General features: G+C 29.9%; 1 protein-coding gene across 2 annotated transcripts in view; it reads right to left on the bottom strand.

Annotated features, from left to right (window-relative positions):
* LOC105201593 (pyruvate kinase) overlaps positions 1-12,382 on the bottom strand; it is a 55,462-nt gene extending 43,080 nt beyond the window's left edge. The window contains exon 1 of one of the 2 annotated variants that reach the window (XM_039454664.1): positions 12,167-12,382. The gene's annotated coding sequence lies outside the window, so the exon portion shown is untranslated. The remainder of the gene's footprint in view (positions 1-12,166) is intronic. The other variant, XM_039454660.1, reaches the window with a different exon arrangement.
* Between the last annotated feature and the right edge of the window lie 10,033 nt (positions 12,383-22,415).

The following is a 22,415-nucleotide window of genomic DNA, read 5'->3' as shown; positions in this document are numbered from 1 at the left end:
TTCACTAGCCTTACAATAATATCTCTCTTATGACAAAGAAAATGGCTAGAATTGTAATTTAGATCTCTGCCTGAACATGTCGGTTTTTTGTACAGATCAAATGTGATACCGCCGTTATCAACAATTAGTCACGTCCAAGAAATTGATACAATTATTGTCCTCGATTTCTAACGTAAACTATAGGCGGTCATAAAAAGAGTTAAAAGTTTTCTTAACCCTTTGGAGTCTATCGGTATATCCATGTATTACGTGCGTCCAATGGTACAAATAGATCCCGTTTTTCCATTATATACAAATTTATCAGTCTTAGAATGCACACCATGGAAATATTTGTTTACATATAGTCACATAACCTCACAGTTTGCAAAAATGACATATAGTCACATAACCTCACAGTTTGCAAAAATGACGTATATAACATGACTTCAAATATAACATAAATAAACGAAAAATAAATCAGACTCCAAAGAGTTAATCAAATCTAAAGCATCTGTAGGTCCCGCCATCAAAATGTCGTCTACATATCTAATTGTAAAATAAAAAGAAACGTGTAAGGTCATTTTTTCCGTCGTAGCAATTTCTAAATCTTGTAGGATTAGATCTGCTATTATCAAAGACAAAGAAGAGTCCATCGGAATGGCAAAGATTTGCTTGTAAAATTTTTTGTTAAAAGTAAAAATGGTGGAATTTAGAATCAAAATAATGGCTCCCAAAATTCATTTTTAGGAATTAATGTGTTGCCGCTAATGAGTCCCCATCGTGTTTCTATGCTGTGGAGTACTTATTCTAAGGATACATTCCTGAATAGCAAAACCACGTTCAAAGATATTAATTTTTATCCCGAATCTGAGTATCATCATTAAATAATTTGTCAACCAAGTGATATCCGTTCTTAATCTACGTCAAGAACGTTTAGCTACTCAAAGGCTATTAGAATGCTATTCTTGATGACGTAGTAAAAAAAATGGCTAATGGATAAAGAGGACTGTTAATCGACGACACGATAATTCTGAGGGATTTGTTTGATTTATGGATCTTCGGCTAACCGTAAGCCCTCGGGATATTGCCGTCGGTGACTAATAATTTCTTATACGTGTAATCGTCAATAAATTCCATTTTTTCCATCTCAACAGCAAAACTCTAGTCTCGGAAATCAATGGTTTTACGGGATAAACTCTAATAAATTGTAAGTATTTAAATCTGACAACTGTTTCAAACCTTGAAATATAGTCGTCGATATGTTCATGATCACAGTGACATAGTCTTTGTCAGCTTTGATGAACAGAAGATTATGATGTTCTTTCGTAAATTTTTTGTTATAATTAAACAATTAATTAACATCTTTTCGTTTTTGTTGTGCTCAGGTACGTTTATATAACATCATCAGTATCTAAAAGCCTCACTCTGATTACAAAAAATTTAAATTCTCTCTTAACGTATTCAATTGCCAATACTGAAGAAATACATAACAATAGAAAAAGATATTTTGAAATCAATATCTAAATACGATGTAGCGTACAGAATAAATTATCGAGACTGCAAAACCATTTACGTAGGCTAAAAGAAAAGACAAACACCAGGCTTAAAGAACACTATTAACAAAAAGAGCGGAATACCATCAGTCATTTCAGAACACAGATTAAGCACTAATCATGAATTTGATTGGGAAAATCCTTTATATAAAGGTTCATTATCTAAAATCAAGATTTTAAATAATAAACCTTCATATAAAGAATTAATATCAGAGATGATTCACATAGAAGAGCAAAAACACGGGCTCAACAGACAAAGCAACACAAATTTTTTCCTAGAAGTTTATCTTCCAGTTATGCATAACTTATCCCACTCCCAATACTTCTTTACCTCCTCTTCACTTCCTTACTTCGCACCAATTCCTTCTAAATTTCCCTCGTTTTTCAACAGTCTAAACACAATCGTCGTAGGTCACCACAAGCAAGCGTCCGCTTATCATTTTAAGTCAAAGATTATTTCTGAATGAGATGTCACCCGGGTGGACAAGAATGATGTATTCCTAATTTCCCGTTTGACAGATTAATTTTATCTTTTTTAATCCATCTATTGTTTTGTTATTTATTTATTCATTACTTTTCTAGTTTTCCTTTATTTTTATTTATAGCTTTTTTATTTTTTTGTTTTTTATATTTTAATTGTGAGAGATTATTTTTCATAATTTTAACGTTGTAACTTTTGCTTTTTTCGCGTTAATTACGGGACGTTTACATCTTGACATTATCATTATTATTTGACTTCTCCTGGCATTTCCCTTCTACTTCATTATTATTTCATACATAGTTTCTGTATACGTGGATATCAAGACATAAGAACCTATGACAGTGTATCGTTTATACACTGAAGACGACTCAATATAGTAGTTGAAACGTTTGCGGTTGATGTAATGAGATTTGTATAAGTATTATAATCAATAAATTTCGCACACCCAGCGTGCTTACAAGGAGAATCCGCAAAAAGTGCGCCAACGATTTTAATATAATTTTGTAGGTGTGTAGTGTTCACTCACACCTTTAATGTAGTAAAGGTGTTCGTTGCAAAACTTAGGCATTCTCAAGAAAATAACAATTAAATATTTTCAACATCTATAGTACCTTCTACAGAAAAACGATTGTCAAGGTGTTAAAGTAGCGTGGGCGTTAAGAAAACGTGGCTTAGCACACGGGAGAGGGGGGGGGGGGGTCCCAGGTTCAATCCCCACAAATTAAATTTTTTTTCATTTAAATCTTATATTTTTAAATTGTTATATATAACAATAAATACAATAAAAGACACAAAAGTGTAGTATTCTCAAATTGTAAAGTAATTAACTATTAATGGGCTAATAAAAGTAACCGTGGTTGCTGGTGCGTAGAATTAATAATTTTATTTGTTGTGCCCGTGTGGTGAGCATAGCACTAAATTTATATTTGTTCGGGATTCGCTTTTGCCCAAAGAGCTAAAACTCACGAGACAGCAGCAGCTCAGACAGGTTGCCAATCAAGAAACACCTTTCTTGTCACAATATATATATGTAATAGATTTATTCTTAATGCTTCTTGTTGTACAGGCTACTTATATTTAGATGCCCCGTTATAGTAAGTCGCGTTATCTTCTTTCGTATTACGTCACGGTTCGACGTATAAGTTATGCACGACCGTGATGTTATTCTGACAGTTGTTCAAACTATTTTCCGCCGTTTCCCGATTCGGAGGCCCTTTTTATCCTCCAATATTGCAGATGCTGAATTGCAGGTCGGCTGCACGCTGAATCGGCGGCGGTGCAACATCTGGCGAAAGACTATCTGTGTTTTCCGTCGTTGTCGCGTTTTCGGCATGTCTTCCAAAAGGAAGTTTCAAAAGACAATCCGCGCCTTCAGTTGCTCTCGCGTTTCGGTCAATTTCAAAGTGCAAGTATTCGCTTAAAATTAATATGCATAGCAATGAAATCGGTTTTGTTGCTATACACTGATGTTAGCTTAGGCTATTACATATAGTATTAATTAAAAAAAGGACATTTCGACTCAGCTTTGAGTCATCCTCAACTACAATTCCTTGTCTCTTGAGCGCAGTTACATACGTTTGCTTTTACAAGATGCTCCCCGGCTGGGCAATTCACCGGTTAGGATCTACAATTTTCATAAGATTAATTTCCGTTCACTGTATAGAACATTAACTTCGACTTGTTAGTCTTGTTAGAAATTTTTGTTAAACATTGTGTTCACCGTTCCCCCACCGTAGGATTATTCACCAAAGGAGTCGCAAATTGACCAGTCACATTCATTTCACTTGAATTACATGAATTATTCAACTTATAACGATCAGACTTCCGCGCAATGATCTGTCAAGTCAAAAGACCGAATTGTATTAAGCACGCAGAAACAATTCGGCTTTCGCCCAACCGTAAATAACTTATATATATGTATACAATCTAACTTTTATACTGTTTTTAAGTAATAATATAAAATGTTATTTTAAAAAAAGAGTTTCTTATATGAGCTAACATAAGGTTTAGATAAAAAAAAAAAAATAACAAAATCGTTTTACTCGGAGATCGTTGTAGGTGTAACAATTTATAGAAACATTTATTTTGACATTTTTAAAACAGTCATTATAAATTTTTATTGCAAACATATTTTTTATATTTATGAAAAATTTTAATTAATTTAATAATAGAAAAACATTTTTAATTCCTAGACTTTTTTAATAACATTTTATATTAAATAACTATAAACAGTTTAAAAATTATATATAACAAATTAAAAATATAGAAATTAAGAATTGAAGAAAAAAAATCTCATCCAAAGGGACTCGAAACTGGGACCCCACGTGTACTAATCAACCTCCTAACGCCCACGCTAGTTCGCTAACTCGACAATCGTTCTTCTGCAGTGAGTACTATAGATGCTGGATATATTTAATTGTCATTTTCTAAGAATGCCCAAGTTTTACAACAAATGGCTTTACTACAATAAAGGTGTGAGTGAATACTGCACACCCATAAAATTTTATTAAAATCAGTGGTGCACTTGTCGCGGACTTTCCTTTTTAGTAATTTTATTGTGCTCTATTCACTAGCAGGTTTTGAATCTTAATAAGTGTTCAAGAATTAAATATTGAAAGTAACTTATGTTACTGTTAATCTATCGTCTCACTCTCAATATTCGTTACATCAAAATGTCTTATAATTTTAGTCTCTCATCGAATACCGAGAAGTCTCGATATTTACGGTTTGACCGATGTCAATGTGAACGACCTTCCTCCTTCTTTTGGTCCGATTCAAGACAATGCTCGGCTTCACGAACTAACGGCTTCTAGATATTCGGCAAAACGTTCTCAGAATAAATCGAGTTCACGTCTAGCAAAAATTTCACGTATTATTCTGATTTTCTTACGCCTCTTTCTGGTGTTCCAATTCTCGATATAATTCTCAATATCTCCTAGGATCTCTCTACCCTCTCGTGATATCTCTCAATACCCTCATATCAATAAGTCTCTACTTCTTTGTTACAATAAATTATATAAATAATTGAAATCCGTTTCTGCCTGTAACCAGACCAGCAAAGATAGTAAAAAGATAACAATTAGAAATTAAACGGGAGCATGAAAAAATATTGACATAAAAAACACGTTACAAAAATCAATTTTGCAACTAATTCGTTTATAATAATTATTATAAAACTCTAATTTCAACATTCATTGTACTGTACCAATTTGTAACTTCAATACTCCTTCGCGTAGTCAACGCCGTATGAGATAAATCCATTTTATTGTAAAGAATCGAGCACGTACGCCCGGTTTTTCATTATCTGGTTAACTTGTGTTAGACTTAACCTAATGTTTTAACAATGAGCTTTACCTATGGCATCATCATGGGTGAAGCACATTGAATAAAACATCAAGTTAAGTTTAACCATAAGTTAACCGGATAATGAAAAACCGGGCCATAGATAGATACAATGTACATAAACAATTTTAATTATTTTTGGAAAATAAGAATGTTGAAACATAACTTTATTATATACCGTTAAATTCGTAATAAAATAAGCTTTAATTTGGTTATAAAAACACAATCTTGATCCGATTAATATCAGTATCATTTTAAAATTTCAGGAAACATTAAACAAATTTCAGGAAAATTCACATTAAAAAAAAAGTTTAACGCGTAAGACAATGTTTCAATTATGTGCAGATGTCATTTTCTAGGTTACGGTAGTACCCTATAAGCACACAATATTTTCCGTATATTATACAAATATTAAAAATTAAAATAATATTAAAATAACAACCTGAGAATATTATTTTGAAAATATAACTTTTTTTATATTACGGAATTATTGTGTTTATGTTATGTCCGTTTTATATAATATTCGTAATACATTATTTTAATATCCGTGGAAAATTATAAAAATGTTCTATAAATATTTTTATTAAAAAATAAATGTGAATTATTATCCTATATAAAATATTCATAAACTTTATAATTGTTACATTTAAAAGCTATAATATTCCCGATAATTTAAAATATTAAAATGAATGTAATATTATTTACTTCAAATATAATATTCATATAATATTACAAGGAGTGAATATATAAACACTTTTTATTACTATTAAATATTTTAGAAATGTTATTTAATTTTTCGATAATATTATGCGCTTATGAGGTATATGTAATAAAAAATTTCGTCTTATTTCTTAATTTATTCAATTATTATTTACCGAAAATGTTCTTTGAATACTGTTCTTGAATAGCTGGAAATAACTCTTTTGACATAATCGCTAAATTTTTCTGAAATAATCAATTCTCCCTGTATATAAAATATAGAATGTTAGGGAAGTACCGATACCCTTTAATTAGTAAAGTATCGATATTCTAACATTATATTTTTTATTGTATTTTCTTGTAGTCGATTTTGAGAGCTTTCCAAAACCCTACAAAAAAGTTTATTTTCGTTAAGTACTTTCCGAGTTATGACGCATGAAAGTTACAGTACACTGTAGCTTTCAAGCCTCACAAATCGGAAAGTACTCAATAAAAATAAACTTTCTTGTAAAATTTTGGAAAGCTCTTGATACCAGCTATTAGATTTTGGAATCAAAAATAGGGTGTTCCATTTAAAAAAGTTAAGTTGACTTCAATGTAACCTTGGTGACGCTATCCAAGGTCAAATTGATAAGATCAGTAAATAGCTTTCATGATCCTATATAACCTCTCCAAATTTCAACTTGCTATCTAGATACGTTCAAAAATAATTTAGATGTTCTCGGACTTTTGACGAGCACTGTATAATTATACTTTTTAAGAAAAACAACAATACTATAATTTTTTTTTTAAGTATGACTCTTTAGCTTTAAAACGTCATATTTTAAAGTCCTTAAAGTTTTTTATTGCGGAGATATGATTTTTTTTTTAAAGTAAATCTTTGAGCAATTTCTCATTTTTGCTTAATAGTTTTTCTTATATAACTCCATAATATTGGGAGTATAAATTAGATCGGTCCGTTTTCAAAAGATGGCTCTGGCTGTTATGAATGTGTCATAATAACAACTGATTCTAGTGGTTTCAGAAAGGTTAAACATTTGTCAATAATATTCAGTACATATCGCTTTGAGTTTCATACAAAACCCCTGTTTTTTACAGTGTTGAATATGTCAACTTTTGTATTAACTAAGCAGCATTTGCGGAAGGTTTTAGTTTTTTGTTTTAATTGGAAGAAAAGCGCAGCTGAAGCGTATCGAATGCTGGTTGAAGTTTATGGTGACAATGCTCCAACTGATAAATCATGTAGGGAATAGTTTTAACGTTTCAAGAATGGTGATTTCAGCATTGAAGACAAACCTCGCTCTGGATAGCCAAAAAACATCGAAGACAAAGAATTGAAGGCATTACTCGATGAAGATCCGAGTCAGGAAAAGCTTGCAGAATCATTGGGAGTTGTCACAATTGATTCGTTTGAGCCATGCATTACGAGAAAAACAGCCGGAATACGAGGTACAACATGACAAAGTTATTCTGCTACGTGATAACACTCGGCCTCATGTCGCAAAAGTCAAAACTTATTTGGAAACGCTCAAGTAGGATATTTTACCGCACCCGCCGTATTCGCCGGACATCGTTCCATCTGATTACTGGTTATTCCGACGGATGCAGCACGACACCGACAAGACACCGGTTCACTTCTTTCACAGAAATCGAAAATTGGCTCCTAACTTGGATCGCTTCAAAAGACAAAACATTTTTTTGAGATGGAATTTGAAAATTGCCTGAGAGGTGGAACAAAGTAGTAGCCAGTGATGGACAATACTTTGATTAATCTGTTCATTCAATTTGTTCTAAAATAAATGCATTTTTGACCATAAAAAAACGGACCGAATTAATTTATACTCCCAATAAATCATTTTTCGACAATGCCGACTACGCACACTGTGATGAAAGTTCAGAATCACATTTCTAGGATTCTGAACTTTCATGTTAAAAAAAGATTGTTGAAAAATGTTGATTGGAACCAAAGTTATAGCTTCTTAAAGTTGAAAAAATCTTCCAGACCCAAAAATGTATTTACGTATTTTACGAGATCAGTGTGTTTAAAGGTTAAATAATTTTATTACTCAAAAAAACTGAATTTTTAGGTAAATAAATGCAATGCTTACCAAAAAATTCTGGTGATATACTTAAAAATTGGGCTTTCTTTAAAGATAAAAATTATTAAAAAAATAAATTGTATCTATCCTCAGAATATATTGCTCTCTTTGAAAAGCATTACGATACATTTAGAATTACTCGAGAAATATCACAGAACTGTTAGAGCTGTCAAAAAACGGCAAGCGTCTCATTTAATATTTCCGAAAATCCGGCTGTTTTGAGCAAAAAAAATGATTTAAAAAATTAAGTGTATATCATCAGAACTCTTTGAAAAGTATTATAATATATTCAAAAATATCACAGAACTGTTAGAACTATAAAAATCGGTCAACGTCATCTCTATAAAGTTGGCACTTTATCTTCCAAAATATAAATTTTTTGTAATGGTTCTGAATGCACCCTGAAGAGTTCCAGATTTCCTCTCTAAAATTATAAATAGTTCTGTTAAATTAAGTTAGATATCCAATTTCAAATATTTGGGGTGCCAACTTCACAAAACGCAAATCTGCGTTGTCCTTTTCAATGATGCTTCGAGCGCTTTGAGTTATGGTCACCAATATGTCATCATATGGACTGGTTGAATTCGAGGAAGTATATAAAATCACACAAATAAATATAGGCACTAAGATCTAGCTGCAACCAAAGAAGGCTTTCTTACTATCATTGTGTTGTTACACTATTGATCCAAAAACATATTTGTAATAAAAATTGTTTATTTTAATAAGACTTTCTCATTTGTTTCCTCTTTAATTCTTTAAGATTAAATGTTATATCTTCCATTGAAACTTTTTAAAATTAAGTACATCTACTTAGGTTAGAATAGAACAATTTTCCAATAGAAATACACAGATAGTATTACTTGAATTTTATTTAAAAAGGAATTAAAAATAGCGCCACTTGAGTTTTATTTAAAAAATAAAGATACTATCACTCGCATTTTATTTGTTAAAAATAATACAGCAATTATTTCAAAGAGCAATATATTCTCTTTATAATTGGCGCAATTTAAAGATTTCATACATTTTTTGGGAAAAATACATTTAGGTTGAATTAAATTTAAAATATTTATTTTTAAGTAAATACCACTTGGATTGGGAATAGGAAGATTTTTCAAAAAGAATGCAGAAGTAAAATCGCTTAGGTTTTGTATAGAAATTAAAGAAAGTATCACATGGGTTAGAAGAGAAAATTTTTTTAATAAGGGTACAAAAATAGTATACTTAGATTTGGTAAAATTAAGAGGTACACCCACACACTTGGCGCTTTTTTTTACCTCTTTTGGAAAGGTAATTTTGTACTAATAAGTATACGCGCAGTATGTAAAAAAAAGTTGATTAAGTAAAACTTTTTGCGCATTAACTATCGCGCGTAAACTTTTATTAGCTCTTTAAATTTTAAATTTTGTTTATTTTTCGTAGAAAAATTTATTTTAGAATTATCTACGTAATAGTATCACAAATAAATTACAATGTTCTTAATTCAAGAAATTAATTAAAGTAGTATTTCATAAAAATCTATAATTAAAAAAAATAATATAAAAATCTTAAAATTTTTAAAATTTGATTAACAACAAAAATTTAAGTAATTCAAATCTCTAATTATTTATAGAGTACTATAATTATTTAAAAATGACTATAAAAATCCACCAAAATTTACATATTATAAAACTGTGCAACTTGGAAATTCTGATCTATCTTCAATTTCCTATATAATACTAAAATTTTCTATGTACAGCAACAAAAGTTTATTCATTATTAATATAAACAAAATCCTGATATGATCTGTAAGAACATATTTATGAAATGTGAACACGTTTATGTGATAAGAGGATATCATAGAGATACTTGTAAGCATCAAAAATAAACTGACTAGCAATTTAATTTTTGTGATATTACATTTCTGAGTTTTTTTTACAGCTGTATTTCAAGTCTAGTAAGTGTGTGTAGAGCACAGTTTAGGTAATTTTGTAAATGTTTGTAAAAACCTAAAAAATTATGGAGCATTAACAGCTTTCAACCAATAACCATTTTTGTTTTTTTAAATATATTTCTTTTTACAATTTTAAAATCTATTGTAACCAATTAAAATTTCTACTTTTTCAAAGATTTGTAACATTAAACAATCTATTAAACTTTTAAAATTTGCAAATGTTTATACTATTTTCTAAAAGAATATAAGTTTTCACAATTTCTTAATTTGAAAACATCAATTTTTCATCAATTTAAAAACATAATTTGTAATATTGTGTAGATATTTTTAAAAAGAATAAATATTTCTATGGAAAAATATATTTTTACAAATTTCTAGTCTTGATAAACTGATTAAACTGATCCTTTACAATTATATATTCATAAACATTAGATATAAAAACTGGTCTTTTTGTAAGTTATGTTCCAAACCATTCCATACATTCCACCATTCCACATATGTAAAAATTGTATCAGCCAAAACTATAACTTTATATTTGTTTATAAAAAATACATTTTAATTATACATATAGAATCTTGCTGACATCTGTTAAACTGATCTATCATAAATATATATCCATAAAGATCAAATTTATTGAATTATAACAAAATGATAGTTCGTGTATAATTTTCGTCAAGCAATAATAATGATGACGACAAATTAGACATGTTTTAGGTGATTCCTTTAAAAAAAAAAAATCAAAATACATGTTAGTTGAAGTTTTTTTACTAGAGTGTTAGTTGTATTTTGATGTAGTTTCACTGCAGAATTTGCAGAAAAAATGCACTAAAATATTGCTCCCTCTGTCTGAAAATATGATATACATTTCTTAAAAAACGTGGAATTAATGAAAGTAATTAATATTTAAATCTTTATTTCTTTCTATATGTAAATAAGTAATAGTTAGGATACAAATAAATAGATGGCACTGCAATAGTTGACAAACATCAAAAGTAATTGACAGATAAACACAGCATATTTTAGACAAATTTAAATGACACCTGCTGTGGTTACAAAATGGCAAATTTGGATCAAAATTGTGATCAAGTACGTGAAAAAAGTTTAAAATCAAAGAAATTAACACTTAATCAATGTAATGGTATCATGCAAAAATTGTTATAGTAAAAGAAAGGTGAGGGACAATCACCATCAACATTATCATGTTCCATAGAAGCTGTTGAGTCAGCCATCATTGTTAAATTAAAATACTCTTATATGTTATTATTCTTTATATAACTTTGTATTATTGGAAAATTTTTAATTATTTTATAAATAAAATCATTAAATTTGTAAATGTATATCATAATTTCAGACAAGTAAAAGATCCAAATGTATACCATATTTTTGGATGGAAAGTGTAGAAAAATTAACAAAAATGTTCTGATTCCAACATTTTTATATAAATTTTTATAGATTTTTTTTTTAATTTGTGTAGACTTTCATAGATTTTAATAATTATTTTTTATATTTTATAGTATATTTTACTTTTCATAATTTTGTAGAATTTTTTCAGCTGGAACAAGAAATTAGCCAACTAGCCAAAAATATATATTGTGAATGGATTAAACTTCTAATCAAATTTTCTCTAAAAAATTATATATAAACTTGTAACAGAAAATAATTCTAACATTCTGTGTCTGAATATTTAGTTTTGTGACTATATGACTAAAAAAATATAAGATTAATTTGATTTGCAAAATACATCAAATATACATAAGTTTCTAAATAGATTTAAAAAAAGTTTTGATATTTTTCATTCATTTAATTAATTTGCAATAAGGTTAATATTTTATCTAAAGTTTAAAATTCTTAATAAGAAGAGAATACTATTTCATATGTGTAATATCACATATGTGCAAGATGACATGTAAAACTAATTATGATGACATGTTGAGTTTAAATATTGTTCATTATAATTCACTGAAATTTTAAAAATCTTGAATTCTTGCAATTTATTCATCAAAAATTCGGAGTTGATTTCAAAAGTGGGGAATTAGATGAAAGAAAATCGATCTAATATGAAATTATCAAACGTGATGATTACCTCTCGTCTCGTTTGCCTGGTAGACCTATAGAAACGGGAACGAAATAACCTGATGTGAATGAAACTTGAAAAGCAATGACACAACTGACGGATCAACCTATCCAACGATTTGCGATAAACTAATATTTTGAGGACGCGAAAGGTCACCACCGTCACCACTCACTGGTGATCTGATCATGCGTATTTACCATCGGCATATAGCGTTTAGATTTGCCGACTCGACCTAATTTCGTGTTGACGGTCTGTTCTTTTTAAGGCCGGTATTGATAGTCGCGTCCAAGGCAGCACTTAAAACCGTCTTGGCTAAAGCCCGTATCAGACTACGCATTGAAGATTGAGATTGAAGATTAAAGATTGAAATTTGACCAATCAAAGCAAGAAAATTTTAACTCCTTTTATTTTGATTGGCCAAAGCTCAATCTTTAATCTTTCAATCTTCAATTTTTAATGCGTAGTCTGATACGGGCTTAAGATCGTCTCAAGGCCACTTGCACCGACGTCGATTAGCTACCGGTTAAGTGTCAAATATGATTGGTTATTTCAGGTCAATTCTACTTTACGACAAATACGATTGATTAATTCCGATAGAAAAATTAGCCGATTAAATTAATCGGCGTTGGTGCAAGTGGCCCTTATTCGAATAAGATCGTCTCAATAGTAGTACATTTCATAGTCATGACTTAAGGCGAGCTTGGCGAAAAAGTTCTTGTTCAAGTTGTGTTTATTTGATATAAGATCGTCTTGGCAAAGCAATGCTTAAGCTAACGCTTATTTATAAATCGGCTGTTTCCGTGATATTTCCTATGAATCCTCCAATGAGAACATTGCATACATTGAGTTAAACGGATCAGACCAAATATTCCATTGGAACTGTTAAACTAATAAAATCAGCGAACTCAAATATTATACTTATATTAATATTATAATCTCAACAGTAGACTCAAGAATTTTGAGTTAATTAGTAATTAATTAATATGATTAATTGTTTAAACTTTATTAGCTTACATTAATTGTGAACAATTAAATTATTCGATAATCAAAAAATTTTATTTATTTAATGGAAATTAAGATACAGCTAAATATTTCAAAAAATTTTACGGGAATACGGGATCATATAAATTAAAAATAATAAAAAGATAAAATCTTTAAAAAATATGATGGAAAAAAGGAAAAATATTATAAAATATAAAATTATTTATTAAAGTTGAGTTTTGTAATTATCAATAAAGTATATATCCCAATCGGGCGGATCCCGATAGCACACGGGACCGATAGCACACCACCATTAACAGCGGCCGATGCCTAGAGTTTTTCCGTTGGTTGGATTAGATAAGTAAAGATGATTGGTTGGTGGGCTAACGCATCGTGCGCTCTCGGATCCCGTCCTCCCAATCAGCACACAATACTTTTTAAATGCTTTTTTAATATTTATTTAATATTAATTATACATTGTACAATTCATTATAACAATATTTATTAAAAATGTATTAAATATTTATTTAACATTAATTAAATATTTAAAATAATGATTTAGAGAAAACATTAATTTAATATTTATTTAACGTTTATTTAAAATTTATATTTCACTACTCATTTAAAATAATGATTTGAGAAAATGTTTATTTAACCTTTATTTAACATTTATTTAATATTTATATTACATTAATATTTTATATACAATAAAGATTTTAAAAAATATTAATTTAACATTAATTCAAAATTAATTTAATACATATTTTACATTAGTTTTTTATTTGAAACAATAATTTTGAAAATATATTTTACATTAGTTTTTTATTTAAAACAATTTTATAAACATTAATTTAACATTAATTGCATATTTATTTTACATTTATTTAATATTTACTTAATATCCATTAATGTTTAATTCAAATATTATTTAATACCGATAAATGTTTATTGTCTTGATAAATTAAGAACATGTGATTGTCTGCTGCCGAAATTGTGTGTCCGCGGAGATTTTTAATATATTTAACATTTTTAATATATTTCTTCCTATCAAACAATTTTATTGATTATATTATTATATTTATATTATTGCAAATTACTCCTATATTTTAAGTACCATATAGTAAAAATTACAGATAATTATAAATTTTAACAGCTATTTTATGCAATTTTTGCACAGATCGAAGAATTGCGTATATTAATGTAAGTTGTGTAAAAAAACTAAAAATATCTTTTATATTTTTTGTATTTTTTTCCAATACCAGTTATGTTTTTACAAGAAAGAGAGAGAGAGAAAAAGAGAGAAAGAATAAAAAAATTAAAAATCTACGATTAACTACCCAGATAACAATTCATGAGTTCACGTTATTTTCACGACGTGATAATCACGTTGTGCGTGCAATAGTGCATCACAGTGCCCTCAGAATATGATGGGCGCACGCGTGTACGCGTAAAAAGTCGCATGGTACAATCACGCGTAATGGGAACATTTCACAGCGTGAGAGTAACGTGATAATCGCGCTGTGCGCACAAGAACGTATCATGCTGTCCTCATGTGATAGGAGCACGCTGTGGTCAATCGCAACGTGATCAAATAAAATCCTCTCATATATTGTATTAAATTAATAAATTTACAAAATACTATATAAACTTTCAATCAGTGTGCACTTTTTTCAAATATTTTTTATGCTTTTAATACTTTTAATGCTAATTTACTAAAAATATTGTAAATTATAATATTATTAATTTTTACTTGTAAATCATAAAAAAAAATAAAAAAAGCATTGATATATGATATAATGCATTAAAAGTATCCCAATCAGCATATAATATTTTTTAAATGATTTTTTAATATTTATTTAATATTAATTTTTAATTCTACAATTCAATATAACCAAAATATTTATTAAACATTTATTAAATATTTATTTAACATTAATTAAATATTTAAAATAATGATTGAGAGAAAATATTTATTTAATATTTATTTAACGTTTATTTCACGTTTATTTAATATTTATTTTACATATTAATATTTTATTTGAAAAAACATTTTTTAAAGACAACATTTTTTAATTCAACATTTATTTAACTTTAATTTAATATTTATTTCACTTTAACTTTTATTTAAAAAAACATTTTTTAAAAATATTAATTTAACATTTATTGAATATTAATTTAAAATTTATTTAATATTTATTTTTTTTTTTAAATAAACGTTTTTTAAATCATTATTTAGTATTATGTAAGTATTTATTTTTCAGAAATTATTTAACTAAAAAAATGATTTTAGTAAGCATTTCTTAAATGTTTATTTAATATTTATTTAATGTTTATTTAATATTAATTATTTTATTTATTTTTCATCTTTATAAAATTATATTTATTTATTATTTATTTATTATTTAAGCTATTTATTTTTTAATTATTATTAATTTTAAAATTAGTTTAAAAAATGTTTCAATAACATCTATAAAAATCAGTAAAAAATTAACTTAATTATATATATTTATATAAATAATATTTTTTAATTATATATATTTCGTCTTTTCGTTAACATATATTGACCTGATCTATCAGTGATGTACATGTATTAGCACAAAGTGTTTACAGTTTATGACGAGGGATCAATTCGCAGCGATAACAGAGATCAAGCAACGTTTACCGGGGTCGCAACTTGGATGGGTAACCGCGTGGAAATTTCGGAAAAAAAATTGCTTAAGAAAAAACCTCAATATTAAAAAAAAATTTGTTTAATGTAAAAAGGGGCATAAATCCATTAATTTTAACGTTTTTGAAAAACTTTTATTGCAAAAGTTTTTAAAATGTTTGTAAAAACATTTTTTAAATAATGTGTGCTGATTGGAACATGAAAAAAATGAGCTATGATTAGAATTTTTAAGTGCCGTATGCATGCATGCAAGCAATATGAGTCTTATTTGGAGAACGCATTTGAGGTTCATATCGTTTGCACGCATGAGTACCGCACGCGTGCAACCGATATGATTCTCATATGATGACGTATCTGTCAGATGCCGTGAACTCACATTGTGCGGATAATCTGCACGGCATGCACGCTCCGTGAATTCACTATGCGCGCATTTTGTTATCTGGGTAGTCTTATCTTTGCTGTCATTCTTTGAAATTTAAGTATTTCAACTCCGGCAAACATTAATTTAAGGTTAGAATAGTACTCTACAGCTTTGCTCAAGTCCACTTCGACCACGACTTGGCGACGATCGTCTTATTGGACTGTAAATGTCATACAAGACGTCTTATTACGACTATGAATTCATGACTAATAAGATAGTCTTAAGTCTATTCTTATTTCGAATAAGATCTCTCTACTGAAAAAAATTACGTGACAAAATCACGCAACGAGTCACGTAATTAATGACATAAATCATGTAATGAAATGTACCAAATCAGTACGTGATTTTTGAAAATTACGTAATATTAAGAAATCACACAATTTTTTTTAATTAGATAAATTTACATATGTTAGTATATTTAATTTTTTAAAAATACTATAATTTTTTAATAATGTATAATTTTTCAAACATTATAATTTTTAAAAATTACTGATTTGGAACATTCTATTACGTGAGATCGTTACGTGATTTTATCATGTAATTTTAGACTTGTTTTCTAGACTGCACTGGAACGTTCCTTCTTGTTTTCACTACTTTCAAATATACAGGGTAGTCAAAAAGTATCGGACCCCCCCAATATTTCCGTTCCCTTGCATTTTACAAGAAAAAGTTTCAGACAAAAGTTGTAGGGTTTAAAAAGATCTATTTACTGATCTTATTAGTTTGACCTTGGATGGCGTCGCCAAGGTCAGATCGAAATCACATTAACTTTTTTAAATAGAATACCTAACTTTTTATTGCATATTCTTGTAGCTTATCTCGAGACCTTTCCAAAACACTACAAGAAAGTTTATTTTCGTTGAGTACTTTCCGAGTTGTGAGGCTTGAAAGCTACAGTGTACTGTAGTGTGGGTCCAGCCAGTTAAGGCAAGAGTGGCGTGTGGGTCCGGCCAGTTAAGGCGAATTTTATTCCAATTGGTCAGCTTGGGCAAAATATTCAATTGTACCAAACAATTCACAACAAATGTTCAAATTGTTGCCCTTCAACAGCCTGGCAATGTGCCAATCTGTTATAAACGGCTGAAACCGCATTCCGGTACGTTTCCGGCGGCATTAGTTGTACCTCTTGAGTTATTCTCCCTCTTAAATCATCTAAATCTTGAGGTTTGGTGGCATAAACTTTACTTTTCAAGTAACCCCACAAAAAAAGTCAAGTGGGGTCAAATCTGGAGACCGAGGTGACCACTCAATATGACCCCTTCGCCCTATCCACCTGTCCTGAAAGACCTCATTCAAATATTGACGGACAATGACATCATAATGAGGTGGAGCCATCCTGTTGGAAATAAATTTCATCCATATTTCCACCAGCTATGTCTCGAATAGCTGGAACAATTTGTTCGCGAAGCATGACTGTGTAAACCTGTGCTGTCAAATTGCCTTCAATGAAGAAAGGACCAACTGGTCTATCATTAAGAATACCAGCCCATACATTAAGTTTTTGTGGATATTGGGTATGATTGTCTCTTTTCCAATGAGGATTAACGTCACTCCAGTATCTACAATTGTGTCTATTTACATTTCCAGTCAGTTCAAATGTTGCCTCATCAGAGAAAACAATATTATTAAGTAATAGAGGGTCCTCGGCAATCATCTCCATCATAAGATCACAAAATTCGATGCGTCTATCAAAATCGTCTTCGGACAACTCTTGGCACAAATGGAGTTTGCATGGATGCCATTTATTCAATTTCAAAATTTTACTGACAGATCCATGAGAGATTTCGTGTTCTTGTGCAACGCGATCGATGGAAATATGGGGATTTTGAACGACAGACTGTAAAACATTTAATGCCTTATCATTATTTGTTGCTGTTTTACGTCGACCAGATCTTGGGCGGTTTTTAACGCTACCAAGGTCCTCGAAACGTTGAATAGTACGGATTACAGTACTTTTAGAGATCCTATTATTTTCATTCCGAAAATTTTCATTAAATAATCGCGTTACTGCTTTATACCCTCTTTGTTGATCTCCCCATCCTCGCATCATTAACAGTGTTATTCGATCTTTTTCAAAAAGCTCCGCCATTCTTAATTAGAGTAAGGAAGAATTAAACAGGTAAGTGATAGGAAATCACGTCCATGACGTGAGTGCTGCTCGCTAAGAAGAGAACTACCGATACTCTAACATTGTATCTTTGATGCAGTGCAAAATTCAATACTTTTTTGCGGATTCAGAAACATGATTCATATGGATTTATCCAATCCAATCATTTCTCGTTTGCTGGGATGAGCCACGCCCAGGTGCCCCGAAAATGGCTACCACGGAGGATAGCGTGACAAAAATCCACGATCTCTATTGACAGACCGCCGATTGAAGGTGCGCGAGATAGCTGAAACAGTAGGCATCTCAAAAGACCGCGTGGGTCATATCCTAAATGAAATTTTGGGCATGAGAAAGCTGTTGGCGCGATGGGTGCCGCGTTTGCTCACTCCGGACAACAAGCGCAACCGTGAGACCACTTCAGAGCAGTGTTTGACACTGTTTAAGCGCAATCCGAAGGAATTTCGGTGTCGTTTCGTAACCGTCGACAAAATATGGATCCACTGGTACACACCAGAGACCAAGGAACAATCGAAACAGTGGACTTCACCCGGCAAACGTGCTCCGAAGAAGGCGAAAACTGTCCTATCGGCCGGAAAGGTGATAGCCACCGTTTTCTGGAATTCACAAGGTGTGATTTACATCAACTACTTGGAGAAGGGCAAAACAGTCATAAGGCTCTACTATGCCGAATTATTGGGCCGATTCGACGCCGAATTGCAGAAAAAACGGCCCCATTTGGCGAAGAAAAAGGTGCTCTTCCACCACGACAACGCACCGGCTCACACCTCCGCCGTCGCCACAGCCAAATTGGTCAAATTACACTACGAACTGCTGCCCTATCCATTGTATTCTCCAGATTTGGCCCCGTGCGTCTTTTTTTTGTTTCCAAACTTAAAAAAGTCACTCACCGGGCAGAAATTTGAGTCGAATGAGGAGATCATCGCCGTCACGAAGGCCTACTTTGCAGACCTCAAGAAAACGTACTTTTCAGATGGGTTCAAAAAGTTGAAGCATCGCTGGGTCAAGTGTATCGAGCTAAAAGGAGACTATGTTGAGAAATAAATCGCCACTTTTCCAAAATTTTCGTTTTTCTTTTGTAGGCTAAGTATTTATCGGACTGCCCTCGTACACATATCAGCATAAAGTGTTTACAGGTCATCATGAGGAATCAGTTCGCAACGATCACGGAAGTCAAGCAACGTTCACCGAAGTCGCGACTTGGATGGGTGACCGCTTGAAAATTTCCGAAAAAATATTCCCGAGATTTTTTTTGCGAAAAGTGTTTTTTAAAATGTTACACAAATATTTTGTTTATTGGAATTATGTGATGTAATAATATTTATGTGAATATTTTAGAAAAATGGGATGTTTCAATGCAATATTTCAAAAAGCGGGCATCTTAATGTTGCTGCAATCTTCCAATAATGTTGCAGCAATGTTTCGCAATCAAAATGCAATATTACAATGTTTCAATGAAATCATTCTGCAATGTTTTTGCAATCTCTCTGTGCTGCATGGGATAATATTTAATCTTTTAAGAAGAAGGTAAAACCTTTAAACAAAAAAAATTTTTAACCTTTAACTCTTAAACACATAAGTGGGTCTGAGAGACTCCATATAAAGTTTCAAACGCTTGCTGTGTAAAGACGGAATGAGATAGGAGGCTTGGACCAGGATGTAAAAAAAGTTTAAAATCTCCTCTTTTGATTGATATGGTTGATCAACTTTTTTGGCAACCAGAATTCGAACGGCACGGCAGCAAAGTTTTGTTAGAGTCAATGCGACCCATATAGTGTGTTTGCGAGTAAAACTTTTTTGTGAGTAATCTTATGTAAAAAAAAATTAAACAAAACACGTTCATACAGTTCCGTTCGCGTATGTTACTCTGTCTAAAGTTCAAATACTATAGTGCCATGAAAAAGAGGACTTTTGCGTAGTGTCTGAAATATATTATCAAACACATCAATTTTCAATTTTAGACACTTTGAATTAATCAAAAATAAAGTACTTGAGCCAAATAAAGCCCAGTACTAAATAAGGCCCACTTTTAAATTTAACATTTAAAAATGCGCTTTATGTTTAAAATATATGCTTAAAAATGTGTCATAGAAAGTAGATAAAGAAGGACTAAGGAATTAATAGCGATAGCACGTTTATTCAGTGCAACAAAAGCTTATAACAAAGTAGGGAAATCAACCGTTTTTATAAAAATTTGTTGTAAATTTAATAAATATACATTATTTTATGATTTATTACAACATATTATAATATTATCTAACTTTCTAACTGTAGAAAGAAAAACAAATATATATATATATATATATATATATATGTATATCAATTTTTTGGAATAAGTATATTTTTTTATAAATAATGTATTATATTAAATAAGGCCCACTTATACATTTATTGTTATAGCCATTGCCATTTGTTTATTATGTATGTGGCTTGCAACAGAGAATGATTTTCAATGACGCTAACTTTCCATAAGCTAAAATTGCACTAAAATAGCCAGAATTTCTTAAAGATAAAATATTAATTATAGACAAAATTAAAAATAATTGTGATGCTTTACAGTAGTACAAATAGATCTTAAAGGATTTCGTATTTGTGGTTAATAATCATTTTAACAGTGAGTTGGAAAATATGTTTAATTCCTTTGTTATTTTCAATTTATTTTTAGTTCGGGCCTTATTAAAAGTACAAGAATTTAATAAGGACCAATGTCAGATGTTTAAAAAAAATTTCTTTTTTGTTTATTTAAAAATGTTTTATATAAATGATCATTTTATTTTGGCAAGTGGTTGAAATAAACATTTTATTCTCATTTAGTTCATTTCAATATCTTTGTAAATAAAATTTATAAGAAATAAAATAAGTTAGGTGGGCCTTATTCGGCTGGGTACCTTACCTCATATTTGCCTTGTTACATAAATATATTTTTTAGTAGAAATGATGACAATTTTTTTTGAAAGTATAACTCTTTAGCTTCAAAACGCCGTATTGTAAATCTTTAAAAGTTCTTTGTTGCCAAGATGATTTTTAAATAAATTATTTGATTTTTGATAAATATTGTATTTCGATAAAACTGCTGCATTATAACGTATCTTAGAGCAAATATTTAAAATTTTCTTCAATTTGTGATTATTATACAAATTTTATTATACAAAATTTTCTTCAATTTGCTATTATTATACAATATTTGCACAATGTCCTTCGGGTTTGGTAGATAGTATCTAAAATATCTCAAAAGAATATTGTACCAAGGTATAACTTTATTCAAATATCCTACCATATTCTTTAATTTTGCAAATAATAAGATTTTACAAAATCGGCAAATTATTTCTTATACATAACATTTTATGTATCCTGCAAATATTATTTTGTATAATAATTATATTATTATATAATTCACTCGACAGCAAAATTATAGCATTATCTATTCTGACTCCCAAAAATAGGCAAAATTCAAGAAAATGCAACTTTGTCAAAAAAGATCGCAAAAAATGTTCAAAAAAGCATTTTGAAGTTTGAAATCTCTAGTTTTAAGATTGATAATTTATTAAGCGATTTGCTGATCGTGTACAAAGTTATGTGAATTCAAATGGGGATGCGTCAAATCTCAAATTTTTTACAAACTTTACAAAACTCCGCGGCGTGAAATAAAATTTTGATAGAAATGCGGTTTACAGCATTTCAAATCGTATCTTTACCTTTAATTTGCGTATTTGCTGAAAGTTGTACAATTTTTATTTAATGAGTTATTCAACATTGAAGCAAAAAAGGGCATTTTTGCTTCAGTGTTGAATAACCCAGTGAAAAAAATTGTACACCGCTTAACAAATAAGCAAATTAAAGGTAAAGATTTGCGCTTTCGAAAGCTGTAAACCGCATTTGCGTGCAATTTTTATTTCACGCCGTGGAACTTTACAAACATTGTAAAAAATTTTGAGATTTGATGCATCAACCATTTAAATCCGCATAATTTTGTAAACTATCTGTAAATCAGTTAATGAATTATCAATCTCAAAACTAGAGATTTCAAACAAAATGCTTTTCTAAAGATTTTTTTATGATTATT

This window comes from Solenopsis invicta, chromosome 1 (genome assembly GCF_016802725.1).
Source record: "Solenopsis invicta isolate M01_SB chromosome 1, UNIL_Sinv_3.0, whole genome shotgun sequence".
NCBI classification, from domain to species: domain Eukaryota; kingdom Metazoa; phylum Arthropoda; class Insecta; order Hymenoptera; family Formicidae; genus Solenopsis; species Solenopsis invicta.
This window is presented reverse-complemented; position numbering and strand designations above follow the sequence as displayed.